This window comes from Vulpes lagopus, chromosome X (assembly GCF_018345385.1).
Source record: "Vulpes lagopus strain Blue_001 chromosome X, ASM1834538v1, whole genome shotgun sequence".
In the NCBI taxonomy this organism is placed as follows: Eukaryota; Metazoa; Chordata; class Mammalia; order Carnivora; family Canidae; genus Vulpes; species Vulpes lagopus.
In genome coordinates, this window is record NC_054848.1 from 26,199,694 (window position 1) to 26,221,938 (window position 22,245).

The 22,245-nt window shown below is 42.6% G+C and overlaps 1 long non-coding RNA gene across 2 annotated transcripts in view; it reads left to right on the top strand.

The window, feature by feature from the left end:
- Window positions 1-19,902, top strand: part of LOC121482740 — an 88,071-nt gene extending 68,169 nt beyond the window's left edge. The window contains exons 2-3 of one of the 2 annotated variants that reach the window (XR_005985610.1): window positions 14,747-14,949; window positions 17,339-19,902. This is a non-coding gene — a long non-coding RNA (uncharacterized LOC121482740). Of the gene's footprint in view, window positions 1-14,746; window positions 14,950-16,242; window positions 16,355-17,338 lie in introns of those variants that run through there. The other variant, XR_005985611.1, reaches the window with a different exon arrangement.
- The last annotated feature ends 2,343 nt before the right edge of the window (window positions 19,903-22,245 follow it).

Genomic DNA, 22,245 nt, shown 5'->3' on the forward strand with positions numbered 1-22,245 from the left:
GGATTGGTAGACTGTAGACTGGACGGTCAAATGGAAATCTCCGGTCCAAGTCTAAATCCTGTGCTTCTGGGCCGCCCCGGTGGTGCAGCGGTTTAGCGCCGCCTGCAGCCTGGGGTGTGATCCTGGAGAGCCGGGATCGAGTCTCGCTTCAGGCTCCCTGCGCGGAGCCTGCTTCTCCCTCTGCCTGTGTCTCTGCCTCTCTCTCTCTCTCTCTCTGTCTGTCTCTCATGAATTAAAAAAAAAATCCTGTGCTTCTTATCGCTGTATATGAAGATTCTAGCCCATATTTATTGTTTGTAATATATAAATACATGGGAGATCTAGGAAAATATCACTATTATTTTATAACTCCATGCTTTCGAAATTCCTGTTGAGATTCTCCAATTCCATGGAGTCATCCACTGACCAGCCTACCAGTGACTGTCACCACAGAGTTTCAAAGACAGTGGTACTTACATTTACTACATTTTTAAGACATATGTATTTTATGCACTTTTGGTATATTAAATAAAAAATATGATATAAAAGCACAATTACCCATAGAGCCATTTTTTTACTCTGTGCAATCATTTATTTAATAATACCTGCTTACTGAATTGACTATTGGCAACAAGGAAAACTATAATCAAAACAAAATTCATGAGTCTGACATTCTTGTGAGGAAGTTAGACATGGTTGGAGAGGAAGACAGAGGCTGATTTTACAGTAAGGGGTTTGTATTTATTTGTGGTAAAATGTAAAGTCATTGGAGGATTTAAGCAAGGTAGTAATATGATCCATATTCATCCAATATGAATTTTACTGTGAATGAAACAAAGAAACATAGCTCTACATTGTTTAATCTTTTCTTTTTTTCTCTATAGATGCAGTGTTTATAGATGATACCTTTTATAACATTTAAAAGAATTTTATTTTATTTTTTTAAATTAATTTTTATTGGTGTTCAATTTACCAACATACAGAAAAACACCCAGTGCTCATCCCGTCAAGTGTCCCCCTCAGTGCCCGTCACCCATTCCCCTCCAACACCCGCCCTCCTCCCCTTCCACCACCCCTAGTTCGTTTCCCAGAGTTAGGAGTCTTTATGTTCTGTCTCCCTTCCTGATATTTCCCAACATTTCTTTTCCCTTCCTTTATATTCCCTTTCACTATTATTCATATTCCCCAAATGAATGAGAACATACACTGTTTGTCCTCCGATTGACTTATTTCACTCAGCATAATACCCTCCAGTTCCATCCACGTTGAAGCAAATGGTGGGTATTTGTCATTTCTAATGGCTGAGGAATATTCCATTGTATACATAGACCACATCTTCTTTGTCCATTCATCTTTTGATGGACACCGAGGCTCCTTCCACAGTTTGGCTATTGTGGCCATTGTGGCTATTGTGGCTATTGTGGAAACATCGGGGTGCAGGTGTCCCGACGTTTCATTGCATCTGAATCTTTGGGGTAAATCCCCAACAGTGCAATTGCTGGGTCGTAGGGCAGGTCTATTTTTAACTCTTTGAGGAACCTCCACACAGTTTTCCAGAGTGGCTGCACCAGTTCACATTCCCACCAACAGTGTAAGAGGGTTCCCTTTTAAAAGAATTTTAAAAGCTTAAGAGACATTTTTTAAAAAAACAACAAAATATTTGTAATTAATTATTATTATTTGGCTGCGTATTCTTCCAGTCTAGGTAACCCAGGCTGTGAGGTTGGCTCGTCTCGGATGGCTTTGTTCACATTTCTGGTTATTGCCTCTATGTCAGGTGAGGCCGGGGATGACTTGACCATGTGTCCCTCATTATTCAGCGGGCTAGCCTGGGCTCATTCACATGGTTGTGATTACAGAGCTCCTGAGAGCAACGCCCAAGTACTTTTCAAGTCTTCACTGACGTCACATTTGCTATTGTTCCATTAAGCAGAGCAAGTCATATGGGCGAGCCAAGAGTCAGGGTCAAGGGCGCATGGAGAGAGAGAGGAAATTATTACAGTTCTTTTTGCAAACAATCCCCCACAGCTATTAGTGTATTGCTAACTATGTGAATTCATCCTCCGAGTTGCTCACGTTACAAACCTCATAGTTATTTTCTACCTCTCTTTTTTTCTCCTAGTCTAAAATGGGAAATTATTTAATTAGCTAAGTAAAAGATGTGCTGTGTGGGAAATCATTTTCTCTCCGTACTTTAACAATCCAAATATTAATATAAACTTTGATTACAGACCCATTACTGTTTTAATTAATTATATTCAGAAACTGGAAAGAAATAACATAATTGGCAGACTGAAATATAAAATTTATTTAAATTCCTTGCAACAAAATGTGGCTTAATATCCCAGTAATACATTTCATTTTATTTGTTTTCCTACAAATATGCAGAGGTAATCACCAATAAGTGGTAATATTTAAATACTTAGAAAAAATATTAAGTGGTGCTCCTGGCTTAGGTGATTGTGTATATGCTTCTTATCTGAAGTTGGCAGCAACTGAAATTAAATGCTTTTCCAAATGACTGCATTGTCAACCCACCTTCTTTCAGCTAACTGACTATTTTTCGGTCATTGCTGTCTCCCAAGGGGGTTCCTTGCACTGCCGTGGAGTACCGACAATCCCATATGGCACTAAAGCTTCCTACAACCATTGGCTGGTGCAGCCCTATAAGGAGCCTTTAGTTAATTTATTTAGTGACTTATTTTTTTATTTTTTTAATTTTTAATTTTTTAAAAATATTTTTATTTATTCATGAGAGACACAGAGAGAGGGGGTAGAGACACAGAGGAAGAAGCAGGCACCACATAGGGAGTCTGATATGGGACTCGATCCCGGGACCCCAGGATCATGACCTGAAACGAAGGCAGATGCTCAACCACTGAGCCACCCAGGCATTGCAGTTATTTAATTCTTAAAAAATATTTTATTTATTTATGAGAGACACAGAAAGAGGGGCAGAGACATAGGCAGAGGGAGAAGTAGGCTCCCTGTGGGGACTTGCTCCCAGGACCCTGGGATCATGACCTGAGCCAAAGGCAGATGCTCAACCACTGAGCCACCCAGGTGCCCCCTTATTTTTTTAAAAAAGATTTTGTTTATCTGAGAGAGAGAGAGAGAGAGAGAGAGAGAGAGAAAGAGAGAGAGGGAGAAAGGATGAGCACAGGATGGGGTAGAGGAAGAGGGAGAAGTAGACTCCCTGGTGAGTGGGAAGCCAATGCGGGGCTTGATCCCAGGACTCTTGGACCATGACCTGAGCTGAAGGCAGATAGATGCTTAACCTACTGAGCCACCCAGGCTCAGTAGGTTTTTTTAAATGTTTTAAATTCTATTTTAATTCCAGTGTAGTTAACCTAGGGTGTTATATTAGTTTCAGGTGTACAATATAATGATTCAACACTTCATATATTTATTACTTGGTGCTCACTGTGGTAAGTATACTCTTTAATCCCTATCATCTATTTCACCCATTTGCCCCATTCACCTCCCCTCTGGTAACCATCTGTTTGTTCTCTAGAATTAAGAGTCTGTTTTTTTTTGGTTTGTCTCTTTTTTCTTCCCTTTGATCATCTGTTTTGTTTCTTAAATTCCACATATGAGTGAGATCATATGGTATTTGTCTTTCTCTGACTGGTTTCACTTAGCATAATACACTCTAGCTCCATCCATGTCCTTGCAAATGGCAAAATTTCATTCTTTTTGATGTCTGAATGATATTGCATTACACACATACACATATCTCACATCATCTTTATCCATTCCTCTATTGATGGACACTTGGGCTGCTTCCATAATTTGGTCATTGTAAGTAATGGTGCAATAAACATAGGGGTGCATATATCCCTTCGAATCAGTGTTTTTGTATTCTTTGGGTAAATACCCAGTAGTGTGATTACCGGATCACAGGGTAGTTCTATTTTTAACTTTATGAGGCACCTCCATACTGCTCTCCACAGTGGCTGCATCAGTTTGCATTCCCACCAACAGTGTAAGAGGGTTCCCCTTTCTCTACATCCTCGCCAATACTTGTTGCTTGTGTTGTTGATTTTAGCCATTCTGACAGGTGTGAGGTCATATCTCATGGTGGTTCTGATTTGCATTTCCCTGATGATCAGTGATATTGAGCATCTTTTCATGTGTCTGTTGACCATCTGGTTGTCTTTTTTTGGAGAAATGTCTTTTTATTTTTTTATAAATTTATTTTCTATTGGTGTTCAATTTACCAACATACAGAATAACACCCAGTGCTCATCCCATCAAGTGCCCCCCTCAGTGCCCGTCACCCAGTCACCCCCACTCCCCGCCCACCTACCTTTCTACCACCCCTAGTTTGTTTCCCAGAGTTGGGAGTCTCTCATGTTCTGTCTCCCTTTCTGATATTTCCCACTCATTTTATCTCCTTTCCCTTTTATTCCCTTTCACTACTTTTTATATTCCCCAAATGAATGAGACCATATAATGTTTGTCCTTCTTTTGGAGAAATGTCTGTTCATGTCTCCTGATAAGTGTCTTTTAGAAAACACTGCATGGGGACCCTTTCCTGCCAGGAGGGGTGCGCTAGGATACAAGCATAGCATTGTAGAGGCATATTATTGGTCTCCACTCAAATTAGCTTCGTAACAATTCTGGGCCTCAGTTTATTCACCTGGAAAACAGGAGATTTACCTTTATGGTCTTGCTTCAACCTGTGGCTCTCTGAGTCTGTGTGGGCTCTGCTGGTGCAATGGAATCAGCATTCTATTTAACCACAGAAACAGAGAAGGGGCCCTGAACACCCCCAGTTCTGGTGGGAGCAATCACAACCAGTGTCTGGTAACATGCTTAGCATTCTGCAGACGCAGATCCAAAGTTCAAGTGACACAAGTATAGGTAGGAATCCAAAATTTCATGTGCACTAAAGAGTTGCAATCCTTTGTGGCTGCTGTTGGTTCCATATGTTAGAAAACGTCTGTGCAGTGTCACCTCGTGGCTGAAAGGACTGTCCACCTGCATTCTGATGTTCATCAGTTTGACTGGGTCAGGAGGGAGTGTCCACAACTTTTTGGGCCTCAGATCTCCCTGAGGATCTGCAACAGCCCTAGGTGCGGTGAGTCCTCCATGCCATGTGCACATGCATGGAGCTGTGCCTCCCATGGGGCAAATGATTAGGAAGGCTCCATGGGTCTCAGGTGAGGTGGGAAACCTGCTTGCCTGGATAACTGCTTGCTCCCCTTCCCGACTGCTGACTTGTGTCAGGACATCGGTCCCCACCATCTCCACTCCAGCTGGCCCCCACGCCAGTCCAGCCACTCAACTTGAAAGGAAATTCTTCATCTCCAGGTATATTCTGTGTCCCCTTACGTTCACTTCCCTCAGATTGCTTTTTCTCCATACTGCTCAGGGCTTCTGTGTTGGGTAAACACTTGGTCAACCTGGTGTCGCACTAAGAGGTTTTAGACTAGACCCGGGAGTCCTGAGTCTCACAGTCTTTAGAGCCCAGTCCTAAACTTTGCTCTAAAATATCCCTGTCCCTGCCTTCCTCCCTCTCTGCCTCCCAATCTTAGAAGAACAAAGAGCAAAGAGCCCTCAAGTTCTTCAACTGCCATGTGAAACAGAATATTTTCCTGGCCACCTAGGACCTCTATGGTATGGTTGCTCAAAACCCTCTGTGTGAGCAGCTGAACGAGAACTGTGGCTCTCGTGGGCACAGGCGAGTTCATCAGGAGTACTTGAAGCTGCAAGTAGCATAAAACCTGCCTCACAACGGTTTAAATAAAAACAGAGTTCAGTTATTTTTTTTTTTTCTTCAAAACAGAAAGTCTGAACGTAGGTGGTTGCTTGCATTCATCCAGCAATTCAAGGACTTTGGAGCTAGCAACTCTATAATCATTTGAGCTTTTCCTTCTGTTTGACCCCTTCTAGTTTTTATTCTGGCTTTATTGAGATATAATTGACATACAGCATTGTGTAAGTTTAAGGCATACAACATGATGATAGATTTATATATTATGAAATGATTACCACAGCAGGGTTAGTTCACCCCACATAATTATCATTTCCTTTTAGTAGTGAGAACATTTAAGATTTATTCTCAGCAACTTTTAAATATATAATACAGTACTAACTGTAGTCATCATGCTGTACATTAGATCCTCAGAACTTATTCATCCTATAATTGAAAGTTTGTGCTCTTGACTGACATCTCCACCCTCCCCACCCCCCAACCAGCCCCTGGCAAACCACCATCCCACTCTCTGCTTTTTTTTCTTTAAAGATTTTATTTATTTATTAATGAGAGACACACACACACAGAGGCAGAGACACAGGAAGAGGGAGAAGCAGGCTCCATGCAGGGAGCCTGATGTGGAACTCGATCCTGGGATCCCGGGATCACACCCTGAGCCGAAGGCAGACGCCACCCAGGCATCCCTCCAATCTCTACTTTTATGAGAATGACCTTTTCAGATTTCACATATAAGTGATAGCGTACAGTATATTCTTGGTCTGACTTATTTCACTTAGCATAATGCCCTGAAAATCCATCCATGCTGTTGCAAATGGTATTTGCTTCCTTCTCATGGCTGAAAAATAATCCGTGTGTATGTATGTTACATCTTCTTTGTCCATTCATCTGTAAAAGGACAATTAGGTTGTTAATGTATCTTAGCTATTGTAAATAATGCTGCAGTGAACACGGGAGTGCAGACCTCTCTTTGAGACCCTGCTTTTATTTCCTTTGGATATATACTCAAAAGAGCGATTGCTAGATCATATGGTAATTCCATTTTTAATTTTTTGAAGAATCTCCATACTGTTTTCCATAGTGGCTGCATCAATTTCCATTTCTATCAGTGGCACTCAAGAGTTCCCTTTTCTCCACTTCCTTGCCAACACTTGTTATCTCTTGTCTTTTTGAAAATTGCCATTCTAACAGGCATGAGGTGATAATCTCATGGTGGTTTTGATTTGCGTCTCCCTGATGATGACTGTTGTTGAGCATCTTTTCACGTACCTGTTGGCCATTTCTCTCTTTTGGAAAGATGTCTATTCAGTTCCTCTGCTGAGTTTTAAATCGGATTGTTTGCTTTTTTGCTTTTGAGTCGTATGAATTCCTTATATGTTTTGGATATTAACCCTTTATCAGCTATGTGGTTTGTAAATATTTTCTCCCATTCTGTAGGTTGCCTTCTCATTTTGTTAATTATAGTCCCACTTATTTATTTTTGCTTTGGTTGATTGTGCTTTCGGTGTCATATCCACATACTGTTGCTAAGACCAATGTCAACGACATTTTCTCCTATTTTTTTCTCTTAGGAGTCTTATGGTTTCAAGTCTTAAGTTTAAGTCCTTAATCCATTCTGAATTAGCTTTTGTGGGTGGTGTAGAATAAGGGTCCAATTTCATTCTTTTTGTGCGTGATTAACCACTTTTCCCAACATCACTTAATTGAAGAGACTATCCTTTCTCCATTGCGTGTTCTTGGGTCCCTTTTCAAATATTAATTGACTATATATACTTGGGTTGATTTCTGGGCTCTTGATTCTGTTTCATTGGTTTATGTGTCTATTTCTATGCCAGTACCATATTGTTTTGATAATTATAATTTTATAGTGTAGTTTTAAGTCAGGAAGTGTGATGCCTTTAGCTCTATTTTCCTTTCTTGAGATGCTTTGGCTATTCAGGATCTTTTGGAGTTCCATATGATTTTTAGAATTGCTTTTTCTATTTCTGTGAAAAATGCTAGCACAATTTTTTTAAAAAAATTATTTATTTATGATAGTCACACAAAGAGAGAGAGAGAGAGGCAGAGACACAGGCAGAGGGAGAAGCAGACTCCGTGCACCGGGGAGCCCGATGTGGGATTCGATCCCGGGTCTCCAGGATCGTGCCCTGGGCCAAAGGCAGGCGCCACCCAGGGATCCCCGCTAGCACAATTTTGACAGATACAGCATTGAGGCTATAGATGTTTTTGGGTAATATGGATATTTTAACAATATTAATTTTTCCAGTCCATGAACATAGAGTATCTTTCCTTTTATTCGTTTCTTCTTCAATTTCTTTCAGCAAAATCTTAGTTTTCAGAGTACAAATCTTTCACCTCCTTGGCTAAATTTATTCTGAAATATTTTTATTGTTTTTGATGCTACCATGAATGTGACGGTGTTATTTCTTTTTTAGATATTGTGCTATTCATGTATTGAAGTGTAACTGATTTCTGTATGTTGATTTTATATCCTGCAACTTTACTGAATTAGTTCATTAGGTCTAACAGGGCTTTTTTGGGTGGATTCTTAAGGATTTTCTATATATAAGATCATATTGTTTGCAAACACAGACATTTTTACTTCTTTCTTTCTGATTTGGATACCTTTTATTTATTTATTTATATTTTTGGATACCTTTCATGTCTTTTTTTTTTTTAATTTTTTATTATTATTATTTATTTATGATAGTCACAGAGAGAGAGAGAGAGAGGCAGAGACACAGGCAGAGGGAGAAGCAGGCTCCATGCACCGGGAGCCCGACGTGGGATTCGATCCTGGGTCTCCAGGATCGCGCCCTGGGCCAAAGGCAGGCGCCAAACCGCTGCGCCACCCAGGGATCCCCTTTCATGTCTTCTTACATAATTGCTCTGGCTAGGGCATCCAGTACTGTGTTGAAGAGAGCTAAGAGTGAGCATCCTTATTTTGTTCCTGATTTTAGAAAAAGAGTTTTCAATCTTTCACCATTAAGTATGATATTAGCTGTGGGCCACCTTTACTGTGTTGAGCTACTTCCTTCTGTACCTAATTTTTTAAGTTTTTTTTTTCATTTTTTAAAGATTTTGTTTATTTATTCATAAGACACAGAGAGAGAGAAGGAGGCAGAGACAGAGGGAGAAGCAAGCTCCCCATGGAGCAGGGAGCCTGATATGGAACTTGATCCGAGGATCTTGGGATCATGACCTGAGCCGAAGGCAGACATTTAACCAATTGAGTCACCCAGGCACCCTATTTATTAAGTTTTTATTTTATTTTATTTTATTTTATTTATTTATTTATTTATTTATTTATTTATTTTATTATTTTTTTTTTAAAGTTTTTTTTTTTTTTAAATTTTATTTATTTATGATAGGCACACAGTGAGAGAGAGAGAAGCAGAGACATAGGCAGAGGGAGAAGCAGGCTCCATGCACCGGGAGCCCGACGTGGGATTCGATCCCGGGTCTCCAGGATCGCGCCCCGGGCCAAAGGCAGGCGCCAAACCGCTGCGCCACCCAGGGATCCCTATTTTATTTATTTTTTAAAGAAAGATTTTATTTTATTTTATTTTTTTTAAATTTTTTTTTTTATTTATTATTTATTATAGTCACAGAGAGAGAGAGAGAGAGGCAGAGACACAGGCAGAGGGAGAAGCAGGCTCAATGCACCGGGAGCCCGACGTGGGATTCGATCCGGGGTCTCCGGGATCGCGCCCTGGGCCAAAGGCAGGCGCCAAACCGCTGCGCCACCCAGGGATCCCGAAAGATTTTATTTATTTATTCATTACAGACACACAGAGAGGCAGAGACACAGGCAGAGGGAGAAGCAGGCTCCATGCAGGGAGCCTGATGTGGGACTCGATCCGGGAACTCCAGGATCACACCCTGGGCCGAAGGCAGACGCTAAACTGCTGAGCCACCCAGGCGTCCCTACGTTTTTATTTTAATTGCAGTATAGTTGATTTTTAACTTTCACTTTATTAATGTGGTGTATCACGTGGATTGGTTTGTGTACATTGAACCGTCCTTGCATCCCAGGGATGAATTCTACTTGGTCATGGTAAATGACCTATTTAATGTGCTGTTGAATTTAGTTTCCTAATATTTTGCATTCTTTTGCATCTATATTTATCAGATATTGGTCTATAGTTTTGTCTTGTAGTGTCCTTACCTGGCTTTGGCATCAGGGTAATGCTGGTCTTGGAAAATGAGTTTGGGGATATAAATTCCTCTTCAGTTTTTTGGAAGGGTTTGAGAAGGATTGGCATTCACTCTTCTTTAAATGTTTGGTATAATTCCCCAGTAAAACCAATTGATCCTGGGCTTCTCTTTATTGGGAGATTTTTGGTTATTGATTCAATTTCTTTACTCATTATTGCTCTGTTTAGGTTTTCTATTTCTTCATGATTCAGTCTTGGTAAGCTGTATGTCTCTAATAATTTATCCATTTCTTCTTGGTTATTTACTTGGGTGGCATTTAATTATTTATAAGAGTCTCTTCTGAGTCTTATGTATTTTTTTAAAATTTTTATTTATTTATGATAGTCACAAAGAGAGAGAGGCAGAGACATAGGCAGAGGGAGAAGCAGGCTCCATGCACCAGGAGCCCGATGTGGGATTCGATCCCGGGTCTCCAGGATCGTGCCCTGGGCCAAAGGCAGGCGCCAAACCGCTGTGCCATGCAGGGATCCCTTATGTATTTCTGTGGTATTAGTTGTAATCTTTTTCTCACTCCTGATGTTATTTATATTTTCTCTCTTTTTTTCATAGTCTAGTTGATCTTTTCTATTGTCTTTCTGGTGTCCATTTCATTTATTTCTGTTCTGATCTTTCTTATTTCTTTCCTTCTGCTGACTTTGGGTTTAGTTTGCTCTTTCTATTTTTTGAGGTGTAAAGTTAGGTCGCTTATTTGAGGTCTTTGTTGTTCCTTAAAGTGGGCACTTTTCACTATAAAATTTCCTCTTATTTTTAAAAACAAATTGTATTTTTAAGTAATCTCTATGCTCAAAATGGGTCTTGAACTTAGAACCCTGCGATCCAGAGTTGCACGCTTCACTAACTGAGCCAGCCAGGTGCCCCCATAAAATTCCCTCCTAGAATTGTGTTAGCTGTATTCCATAAGTACTGGTACATTGTCTTTCCATTTTCATTTGTTTCAAGATATTTTTGATTTCCCTTTTTTGACTCATTGTTTATTCAGGACTGTGTTGTTTAATATCCACATATCTGTGAATTTTTTCAGTTTTCCTCTTCTTATTGATTTCTAGTTTCATATCATTGGGTTCAGAAAAGATACTTGGTATGGTTTTAATATTCTTAAATTTGCTAAGACTTATTCTATGGTCTAATCTATGATGTATCTTGGAGGATTTCCATGTGCACTTGAGAAGAACGTATATTCTGCTGCTGTTGGATGGAATATTCTGTATATGTGTGTTAGGTCAATTTGGTCTAAAGTATAGTTCAATTGCAGTGTTTATTGATTTTCTGTCTGGATGATCTATTCATTGTTGAAAGTGGGATATTTAAGTCTCCTATTATTATTGTATTGTCTATTTCTCCATGTAGATCTGTCTGTATTTGCTTAATATATTTAGGGGTCTGATGTTGGGTTCATATATATTTATGATTACTATAGCCTCTTGATGAATTGACTCCTTTATCATTATAATATGACTTTCTTCGTCTCTTGTTACCATTTTTTGGCTTAAAGTCTATTTTGTTTGATATAAGTATAGCTAACCCTATTCTCTTTTGGTTTCTACTTGCATAAAATATCTTTTTCCATCCCTTCACTTTGAAACCATGTGTATCCTTAAAGCTGAAATGAGTCTCTTGTAGGTAGTATGTGTGTTTTTTTTTCTGTATCCCCCAGCCACTCTATACCTCTTGATAGGTAATTTGATTCATTTACCATTAGAGCAATTATTGATAAATACAGATTTACCAATGCCATCTTATTAATTGTTTTTGATTCTTTATCAGGTAAAGCACAGGTCTCCAAGTCTTTGGGATTGGTTATTGGAAGATTATTGTAATCCTTTAGTGGTGTCATGTTTCCATGCTTTTTTCATGTTCTTTGAAGTCTTGCCTCACTGTCTTCCCATTTGAAGTAGTCGTCACTCCCTCTAATCTTTACTAACTGCCTTCAGGAGATAAATACCTTCTGTGAGCCCTGATAGGGATTCTGAGGCTTTCCCAGACCCTCTATGGATACACCTGCTCCATGTTTCTTGCTCTCTGTTGGCAGAATTCTTAAGCTCGGATGCCTCCTGTTGATCTTGCAAAGTACCAGGCTTGTGTGCTGACAGCCTTCCTTTTGCTTTCCCAGGGGCAGAGCCAAACAGTTTGTGGTCTCTCCCTGCCCACAGATTTAGGCAGGCTTTCTGCACATGTTTGCTAGCCATCTGCCAAAGCTTGCTTTAGCTGATCAAGAGCATGCAGAGGGAGCTGGTCACAGGGTGGAGATGCATGTGGATGAGGCATGGAGCACAGGGTGTACTCATTGGCCCATTGCAGGAATCTATGGGTGAGATGTTCTGAGTTGCACGTGGGCGGGCTTCTTGATGGAATCCTTGATGCAGTTATTAGGATCTGCGTCCTTTAATGCCCTCTGAGTGTCCTATCTGCTGTTCTCCCAGCCTCTTTTCACCCCCAAGTCATGCAGCTCACAATTCAGTACTTTGGATGGGGTGTGAGAGAGAAATAGTTCTCTTTGGCAGCATCCTGTACAGTTGGGGAAGATGGCTACTCATTCACGTACTCCCTGTGGGAAGAACCATGGACTGGGAAGGTCTCCCTGGCACTGAGCTGTGCCACCTGGGAAAGGGGTGACACGGGTAAAGTCCAACTATTCCTCTTACCCTTTCTGATGTGTCCAAACTCATATTTTTTTCTTCAGTGGTGTGCTGAAACTTGGCTGCTGGAAACCTGGACTTACACAAAGGCTCTCTTGTCCATGGGTGATTATCAAAGACTGTGTTCTCCAAGGGCTTCTGGACCATAGCCAAGAGGGGCTGGAACCAGTTTATGGACCTCAGGGTTCACAGCTGAGACCAAGATCTGTCTACCATTACCTGATGCGTGGATGGGTGATACTTTTCCCAAGTCTCTCATCATACAGTGCTGAATCACACAGCTCCCACAAGGGTGCTTTTGCCCATGGATAGATTCCAAGTTGTTAAAGTGGGGATGCGAATGAGGGACCTCTAATTCAGCCGTGTTGCTGATATCACTTCTGACTTATTATGGCTTTAAGATAGTTATCTTAGCTTCATATTTTCATATATTTAAAACCAATATAGTATATGCAGTATTTCCAAAAGCTAACAGTTCCTAAAACAGGGATTCCCAAGGCTGAATGATCATGGGCAAGTTTCTTAATTCTCTGACATTCATTCCTTTAGTTAGCAAATATTAATTGCTATGTGCTAAGCACTTTGCTAAGGAAAGCTTAGTGAAACAGTGATAACTGCTGTACTCAAGAAACATATATTGTAATTGCATGTTTGACATCAAATACCCAAGCAAATAAATGTGTCATTATATATCGTGGCAAATTATATGAAAGAGAAGGAAAAAAATTCTGTAAGAACCATAGTATCATCTGTAAAATGGGATAATACACTATCTGTCTCAAGGATTACATGAGATAATGCATGAAAATCACTTTGCATAGCATCCAGTGTTCAATAAGAGCTCAACAAACATGGGCTATTTTGATATTATTATATATGCATATATTTTAAATATTTTATTTATTTATTTGAGAGAGAGACAGTACAAGGAAGAGGAGCAGCAGGCAAAGGGAGAAGCAGGCTCCCCTCCTGAGCAGGGAGCCTGATGCGGGGTTCCATCCCAGGACTCTGGGATCATGACCTGAGCCAAAGGCAGATGCTTAACTGACTGAGCCACCCAGGCACCCTGATATTATTATATTTTTGCCATGTAATTCCAAACTATAAATATCTTACAATCCAATTATGGCTGATTTAAAATGACAAATTTTTCTTAACAATTTCTGGCTCATTATTATTATTTACTACAGTTAATTCACCACTTTGTTATTTTACCTTTCTATATTGAAGAATTGAGTATATGTAGGTTCTGTGTCACAATACAAACATATCTAGTTTCTTCCTATGCACCCTAATCACAGAATTCTATGAACTCTATTATTGTCTGATATAAATGACTAATTAATTATGTGATATTATTTGCATTATTTTCTGCCAAAATATGAAGGATTGATATTATTTATAACACAAAAATCAGACTGACGTCTAAATCATCCTTGCCAGTGTTTATGATTAGTCATTTATTTAGGTCTGCTTTATTTTTCCAGCCATCTTGCAACGTCTTACTATTTTGATCGACTTCAGCTTGATGCCAATCTTTTTGTCCACTTGGAAAGCATTCTTGGCACAGGGCATTGGGAGGGAGATTGCTGTCACTGGCAGCCCCTGTGTCATTCCGAGAGCATCCTTGTGTGGCTGCAAGCTATCTGAATGCCTGTCTATGGGGATGAAAGGATGGAGTTCCCCTCCATTGTGTGGCACAGGACTGACCCAGGGCTTGTACTGTGACAGTGTCTCTGGTCTCTTCTGCTGTTTTCCTGTGCTCATAAAATTGCAAGCAATGATGTGGGTCATAGAGCCATGTGATGTGGAACTGTAGGCCTGAGATGGCTTTCTAGTCCATCCTGTCATACATCTGAGCATGTGACTGTATCTCCTAGAGAATAACACTACTTAAAAAATGACAATAGCTGAATTTATTAATCTTTAATAACTGTCAGTCCCGCACAGCCAAAGGTAAACCTTAACTAGGTTTGAGGTTTGCTGAGTGACTGAGTGACTCAGCAGTACATGCCTGTGGCATGTACTGTTATTCCTAGATGAGCAAACTGAAGCTTGGAGAAGTTGCAAATGTCCAAGAAACTATTATAGAGGTGACTTGATCACTGATTTTTTTCCCCAAAAATAATATTGTATATGTATATGTTTCTTTAGAATTTACGAACATAGGTTATTTCTTTTTTTTTTTTCATAGGTTATTTCCAGTTGAACTTCCTCTTCACAGGCTTGTGAGAGTATCCCCCAAACATGTCTTGCCTGCCGTCTATTTTTGCACCTTTCATCAGAGAAACTGGAAAGCCTTATCCATAGAATGTTATCCACATCTCAGACACAAGGGGCTTGAGTTTGGGCCTAACTCCATGATTTGTTCTGGGCCAACGAAAGTTTTTTATCCAGGTAAACGGGGGTTTGGGTAAAGAAGCAGATTATCTAATATTCCCAAGAAACCCTTCACGAGGTTAGCAGCGAGGACACCTAGCACCTAGCTGCCTTCCCCCTCTTCCCTAGAGTTACAATGAAGCCGAGCAGAGCCAGGAGCTGGGAGGTTCCTTCCCGGCCACTAGAGGCCAGCAAGCCGCAGTCAACAACCTTCCCAGCTGGAGCGTGCAGCTTCGCACTTGGAGAAACAGGAGGAAATGATCATTCCAAATGAGGAAAATGATGCTAGAATGTTTTTAGGAGAAAAGACATGCCGTTTCAATGTGTACCACTGAGATGCCTGTGGTGTTTAAGTCCTCCCAAGACTTCCCGGATAGGCAGCCCTGAGCAAATCATTATTATTATTCTTTAAAGATTTTATCTATTTATTCATGAGAAACACACACACAGAGGCAGAGGCAGAGGCAGAGGGAGAAGCAGGCTCCCTGCGGGGAGCCCGATGTGGGACTCGATCCCAGGATCGCGGGATCAGGCCCTGAGCTGAAGGGAGATGCTAAACCGCTGAGCCACCCAAGTGCCCCAGCCCTGAGCAAATTAAACAAGTAGAGAACAGGTGTCTTTGGGATGCCTGTCCATGCCTTCTAAAAGCCCGCATGTTCCTTTGCAGCATCGTGCTTTCCTTCCTCCCCATCCCTGTTCCAAAAAAAAAACAAAAACAAAAACAAACAAACAAAAACAAAAAAACAAAAAAAACCCCAACACCTTTAAGTGTTCTTCCTCCCTCCTCTGCTCCAGTTGTTTGAGTTCCCAGAAGCAATCACGAAGGTCTTGCTCTTTCTTCGCGTCCCTTGAGGCTACATGCCCTGGCCCTCGCTGTCCCTTGCTGTTGCTTGCTCCTGTCTTCCTGCACGGGCACTTAGAGAGGGGCGTGGAGGAGGGCTGTGGCTGGAGGGGAGGAGCGCACGTGGGAGGGGCTTTGCCCAGCCAGGCACCCCGTGCACTGCTCTGGGGCTCCCACCTGCCAGATGGAGGGGCCCTGCTTCAGTGTTCCTTCTCGGAATATATACTTAAAATATATATATGCTGAAGTATTTCAGGTACAGAGCCACGATGTATGCCATTTACTCTTGAATGGTTTCATATATGTACACACATTATACTTATATACACACCCTACAGTGCATGTATATACAGACAGTCCCCAACTCATGATGGTTCCCACTTAGTGCTTTTTGACTTAAGACGGTGAAAAAGCAAATGCATCCAGCAGAAACTTTACTGTGAATTTTGAATTTGGATTTTTTTCCCCAGGCTAGCAACATGCAGGATGATACTCTCTTGTGGTGCTGGGCAGCAGCAGCAGCCACGCCATCATGAGGATCAGCGACTGGTACACATACAACCATTCTGTTTTTCATTTTCAGTTCAGAATTCAGTATATTACATGGGATATTCAACATTTTAGTATAAAATAGCTTTGGGGATCCCTGGGTGGCGCAGCGGTTTGGCGCCTGCCTTTGGCCCAGGGCGCGATCCTGGAGACCCAGGATCGAATCCCACATCAGGCTCCCGGTGCATGGAGCCTGCTTCTCCCTCCGCCTGTGTCTCTGCCTCTCTCTCTCTCTGTGACTATCATAAATAAATAAAAAATTAAAAAAAAATAAATAAATAAAATAGCTTTGTGCGAGATGATTTTGCCCAACTGTAGACTAACGTAAGTAAGTGTTCCGAGCAGGTTTAAGGGGGGCTAGGCTGAGCTGTGATGTTTGGTAGGTTAGATGTAGTAAATGCAGTTTTGACTGATGGTATTTTAAGCTTACGATGGCTTTATCGAGAGGTAAGCCCATGTAAGTCAAGGGAGATCTCTATATACACGTATATACTGAATTATTTCAGAGTAATGGAGAAGAGACATACAGAGACAGAAAGTGAGAGCACAAATGATAAAGCCAATGAGGCAAGATGTTAACAGTAAGTGACTCTGGATAAAGGGTCATCTGTTCTATGTATGATTCATATTCTTGCAATTCTTCTGTTCCTTGAAACCACCATGAAAGAAAAGGTTAAATGTAAAACCTGAAAACTCTGCTTTCTAAATGCAGTTTTTGTGTGCAATCAAGTACTTTTTAAACCATGCTGCCCACTTTTCCAGGAAGTGTGGCCTCAGAGTGACTCTGACGCCACTGAGCTGATAGATGGAAGGAGTAAGGAGCAAAGGTGCAACATGAACCTCTCCTAGGTCCACCCCCTCCTACATGCACCTGCCATATCTCCTTTCTCATCACCTCCCCCCCGCAACAGTTCACTCAGGAAATGGGCTGCCCTCCCTCCCCTATTCCTTTTCCAGACAAGTAGCCCTGGATGGAGCCTTTGTCCTTTTAGCATGTGCTTTATCTCTTCATTCCAGGTGTTTGCTTTGACTGCCTTCCAAGGTGGCATGCAGCAAACCCAATGTGGGCCACTGGGAAAGGCCTCCAGGAAAGGCATCTGGTAGCACCTTCTTTTTTTCAGTCACGTGTTTTTCTGCTGTTACCTGCTAGGAGAGCGACAAAAGAGACGACTCAGGCAGGCAAGTGTTGTGGAGGCTAGAGCCTGTGTATGTCGCAAAAAGAGTCACAGATCCTTCTCGTCTATATATGCGTGCCCCTGTCCAACGTGGCCTCGTATGTCCTCCCATTCAGAGGCAGCCTTTATTTCTTCATCTCTTCCATCTGGGCTGGCCTTGTGTCCCAGGATCTCGCCCCAAGCAGAGGCCCGAAAGCCCGTGTTCTGGGACTCACCGTCTGGCTGCACATTGAACCCTGAGAGCACTGTGTGACAGAGCCTGTGCTAGCCTGTGGGGTGATGAGGCACACGTGCGGGGCCAAGTCATCCTCATCACCCCCCCCACCAGGCTGACACTGAGCCAGTTGCCAGACACGAGAGTGAGGCCATCCTAGGCTCCACATGCCCTGCGCAGCCATCAGCCGGCCCTCTGTCCACAGGGGTCCAAGAAGTGGCCTGGGCAAGAAGAGCTGCCCTAGTGGCCTGGAGAAGAGTGAAGAAGGAATCCTCGTTTGTTCTAAGCCACACGGTTCCACGAAGGCTTGGGTTGCAGCCAGAGCTAACTGCACCAGGGTCCACCCCCAGTGGGCAGGAGGGCTGTGTTGGGGCTTCGGGACCCTTCTCTCAGCACCACGCCGCGTGGACAGCTACCTGGCTCACCTGTGCATATGGCTTCTTCTGGCTTCCCTCTTGGCCAGCTGGGCCCCTGGCCACTTGTCACTCGCTGAAATCAAGAACAGGAGGGCGCCGTGGCATGGGGCATTATGACTAATTTATTTCTGAAATTTCTCCCGGTGACCTAGTACGCTTCCCCACCAATGCTGGAAAATCATTGAGGTGAAAGGAGCAATTTTTCATTGTTAAGCTGCTATTCCGTTTAAGAAACCAAACAGTTAAATGTATATGTGGCCTGCTTGTCTTGATGACAGCTTCTGTCTGGAGGGTGATATCTTTATCAAGAAGTAGTCAAGATGTAGATGAGTAGCCGAGGGATTCCTGGAAAAATACCCCTCTGCTGTATATTTCATAATAGCAATGGCCCCATCTATCTCCAGAGGGGGAAGGAGGTGGCAGCCGGAGAGGGTTTTGTAGTTCTGTGAATAAAGGTTTATTACTTTTCTCTACCTTCCATCAATCAGCCCGATGTTAGGAGAACTAAAAAGGAAAAAGCAAACCTAATCTTTGTGTCTGCTCATAAAAGAGACCGGGCGGAATGTTCCCTCATTCCTGACCTTGAAAGTAACTTTTTCAAAGTTGGGTAAAACCAGGGAACATTATCTGATTAGAACTGGAGGCTGGCAGAGAGAATCTATAGCTTTTAACCGCGGCTTTGACATTTATCCAGCTGTCACAGTTCAAGGCGCAGACGTTCGTGGACACCTACCCTGCGCGGGAGCCAGGCCCCTGATGCAGAGGACACAGGGATGGACGAGATGCGGGGTCGGCCCTCTCCAGACTCGCAAAATAGCAGGGAGCAAGCAACGCACAACTATAATACGCGACGGAAGATGTTAGAATCCAGGAACAAATCAATGGCTTTTTGCTCCACTGCTGCGGCCACTCCGGTTCCTCCTGCCAGACGTGCAGTCGTCGGGCTTGCCGCGCACCTGCCCGCTGGCCGCGCACCCCTGGGACTGGAGAAGTGGCTCTGCATGGCCACTGCAGCCATCCCGAGCAGGGCTGGGGACCTTGGGGACCCGACGGTGCGACCAGCGCTGGCTTTGGTGGCGGTCGGCTCCACCCCGCCCTGCGCACCACTGGCCGTCTCCTCCATCTGCGGGGTGGGCACCCCCGGGGGGAGAAGCAGGGTCACAGCACTTGGTTCTTGGACTTTCTCACCCAGGACCTGGACCTGGGCCGGGATCGGATAATTATCTTCTTTTTTTCCTTGGACCCTGGCAGGTGGGCAAGAAAGGGACAGTCAGGGGCATCTGCGTGGCTCAGTGGTTGAGCATCTGCCTTTGGCTCAGGTCGTGCTCCGGGGTTCTGGGATCAAGACCCGCATCGGGCTCCTCTGCAGGGAATTTGCTTCTCCCTCTGCCTATGTCTCTGCCTCTCTCTGTGTCTCTCATGAATAAATAAATAAAATCGTAAAAAAATAAAAATTAAAAGGCAAGAGAGAGACCAACTATGTTAAAAGCTACATGAGAATTGACTTCTGAATTTAACAAGATCATAGGCACCCCTGATAGGAGAGGTTTCAGCAGAGTGCTGGGGAAGAAGCCCTAATTGGGACCTGTTAGTGAGGGAATGGGAGATTAAGAGAGCAGAATCAAGTAAGAAACGACTCCTTCAGGGAGTTTTGCTTAGCTGAGGGCGAATGTGTGGCTAAGAAAAGGCTGATGTTGCAAGGGAAGGAAAAATAAAATAAGATAAAAACAGAGAGGGAGGCAAACTATAACAGACTCTTAACAAGAACAAACTGAGGATCGCTGGAGGGGAGGTGGGCAGGGGCATGAGCTAGAGGTGGGCATTTGTTGTGATGGACTCTGGGTGTTGCAAGCAAGTGATGAATCACTAAATTCTACCCCTGGAACCAATACTACACTTATGTTAAGTAACTTGAATTTAAATAAAAATTAAAAAAGGAAGAGGCTGTTGTTTTGCTTTGCTTTGCCTTTTAATATGAAACATCGTAAATGTGTGATGGATATATTTTCATAATGATGCGGCTGGAAAAGAGAAAGGGGTGCTACAAGACAAGGGGCTAAATGACAGGAGAAAATCACTGAGTAGGCACGAGGGACTGGGATCCAGTGATAAGTAGACCACTGGGCTCCAGTAGGAGTTCAGACATCTCATCCATGGTAGATGAGGAACACATGGGTAGAGCTGCAGTTATGATGACAAGTGGTGGAAAGATGAAGCCATTCCCTTCGCTTCTAATACTTCAGTGCAATTTGAATTGAGAGCCCCAGCTGAGAGTGAGGAGGCGGGAAGGGGTGCTGAACACTCGAGAAGAAAAAAGAAGTCATCTATCAGTTATCTCAGAAAAAGAGGGAGTGACTTAACTGCAAAATGTATCAAGATTGCTCAGCAGTGCTGAGCGTCCACTTCAGATTTTTTTTATCATAAATTTAAAGTAGCAGCTCAGCAGACCTTCCACACCCAGTAAGGAGAATGAAGTCATTCAGAACAATGTCCCAGCTGGACAAATTCGTTTCAGTCTTCTTAAAAACATCAAGTAGATAATGAAATAGTCATGAGAGACTGATCTGGGAGGGAATTTAGGAAGGTGACAGCAGCATCCTGACTAGGTAGCTGAGAAAACAGGCTGTGCTTTGACAGAGTCTCGGGGCAAGGAAGATAAAAGTTGGAGTCCAGGGGCTGTCAAGGGGAAGTACCCTAGTAAGCCACTCTAGGAGTCAGAAAAGGCCAGAAGCAAACTTACCACGTAATTGTAGCCCAGACTCAAGGCATCCAAGAAGATCAGAATCAGAAAAGTTCCTGCCCTAAAACTGGATCGAGTGATCCTGAATTGCTGGTGCCCTCATGCCCCTGGCAGTAGCAAAGAAAATTCCTGGCGTGGGGATGGTTATGTTTTCAAATACAGTCTGGAGGCACCTGGCTGGCTTAGTCAGTGGAACATGAGACTGTTGATCTCAGGGTTGTAGGTTCAAGCCCCACGTTGGGTGTAGAGCTTACTTACAATCTTAAACAAAACACAATCACACACACACAAGCAGGTCATCCATTATCTCGCCCCCATTTACCTTTCCAACAATCTCATCTGGACATCCCCCTTCCCATGCCCCATCCTCACTGCCCATCCAGTCTCCATTGGACTCTTAGAGCTTTTTTTCCGTTTGACACATTTTCCAGTTTCCTGCCTTGGCTTGTGTCCTTTTCCCTTTTTAAAGATTTTTAAAAATATTTATTTATTATATAGAGAGTGTGCATACACATGAAGAAGGGGGAGGGGCAGAGGGAAAGGTAGAGAGAATCTCAAGCAGACTTCCTGTCGAGCACAGGGCGGGGTGCGGGGCTGGATCCCAGGACTCCGGGATCACGCCCTGAGCTGAAGGCAGATGCTCAACTACTGAGCCACCCAGGCATCCCTATTTTATTATTTTTTTAAGGATTTATTTATTTGAGAGAGAGAGAGAGAGAGAAGGGAGGAGCAGAGGGAGAGGGAGAATCCCAAGCAGACTGCCCACTGAGTGTAGAGCTTGATCCCATGACCCTGAGCACATGACTTAAGCTGAAATCAAGAGTCAGATGCCTAACAGCTCAAGCCATCCAGGCGGCCCTGGAATCATAGATTTTTGTTTTATTCAGTGCGTTATAATTTATCGGGTTTTGGTATATTTTGACACTAAAATGCCCCAGATTTGGCCAATGGAATCCTCTTCAGGATGACTACTGTGTACTTTTGTTAAGAACTGTAATTTTCTGAATACTTTCTTATTTTCTGGCACACAAACAAAACAATGTTTCAGGCACATCTTATACTTCCTATATCCTAGCCCTGAAAGCAGCCATTTATCCAAGGATTCTTGACACCTTTTAGTGGGCAATGGTCATTAATGGGAAACAAAGACTTGGTGCTAGGTGCTCTCATTGCCATAGTGGCATTTTGCTTCCCTTCACAGTGGACAGACCCACAAAAGAATTGTAGTTAATTCCGATTCACCATCAAAATTTTTTTCCTAGTCTTTACTCAATTCATATTTATATCTCTTTTCATCAACAGTGAGAGACCTGGCTTCCAGTATCATCAATATATTTACTCATTTGCTCAATCCCATAACACACATAAAAGAATTTCAG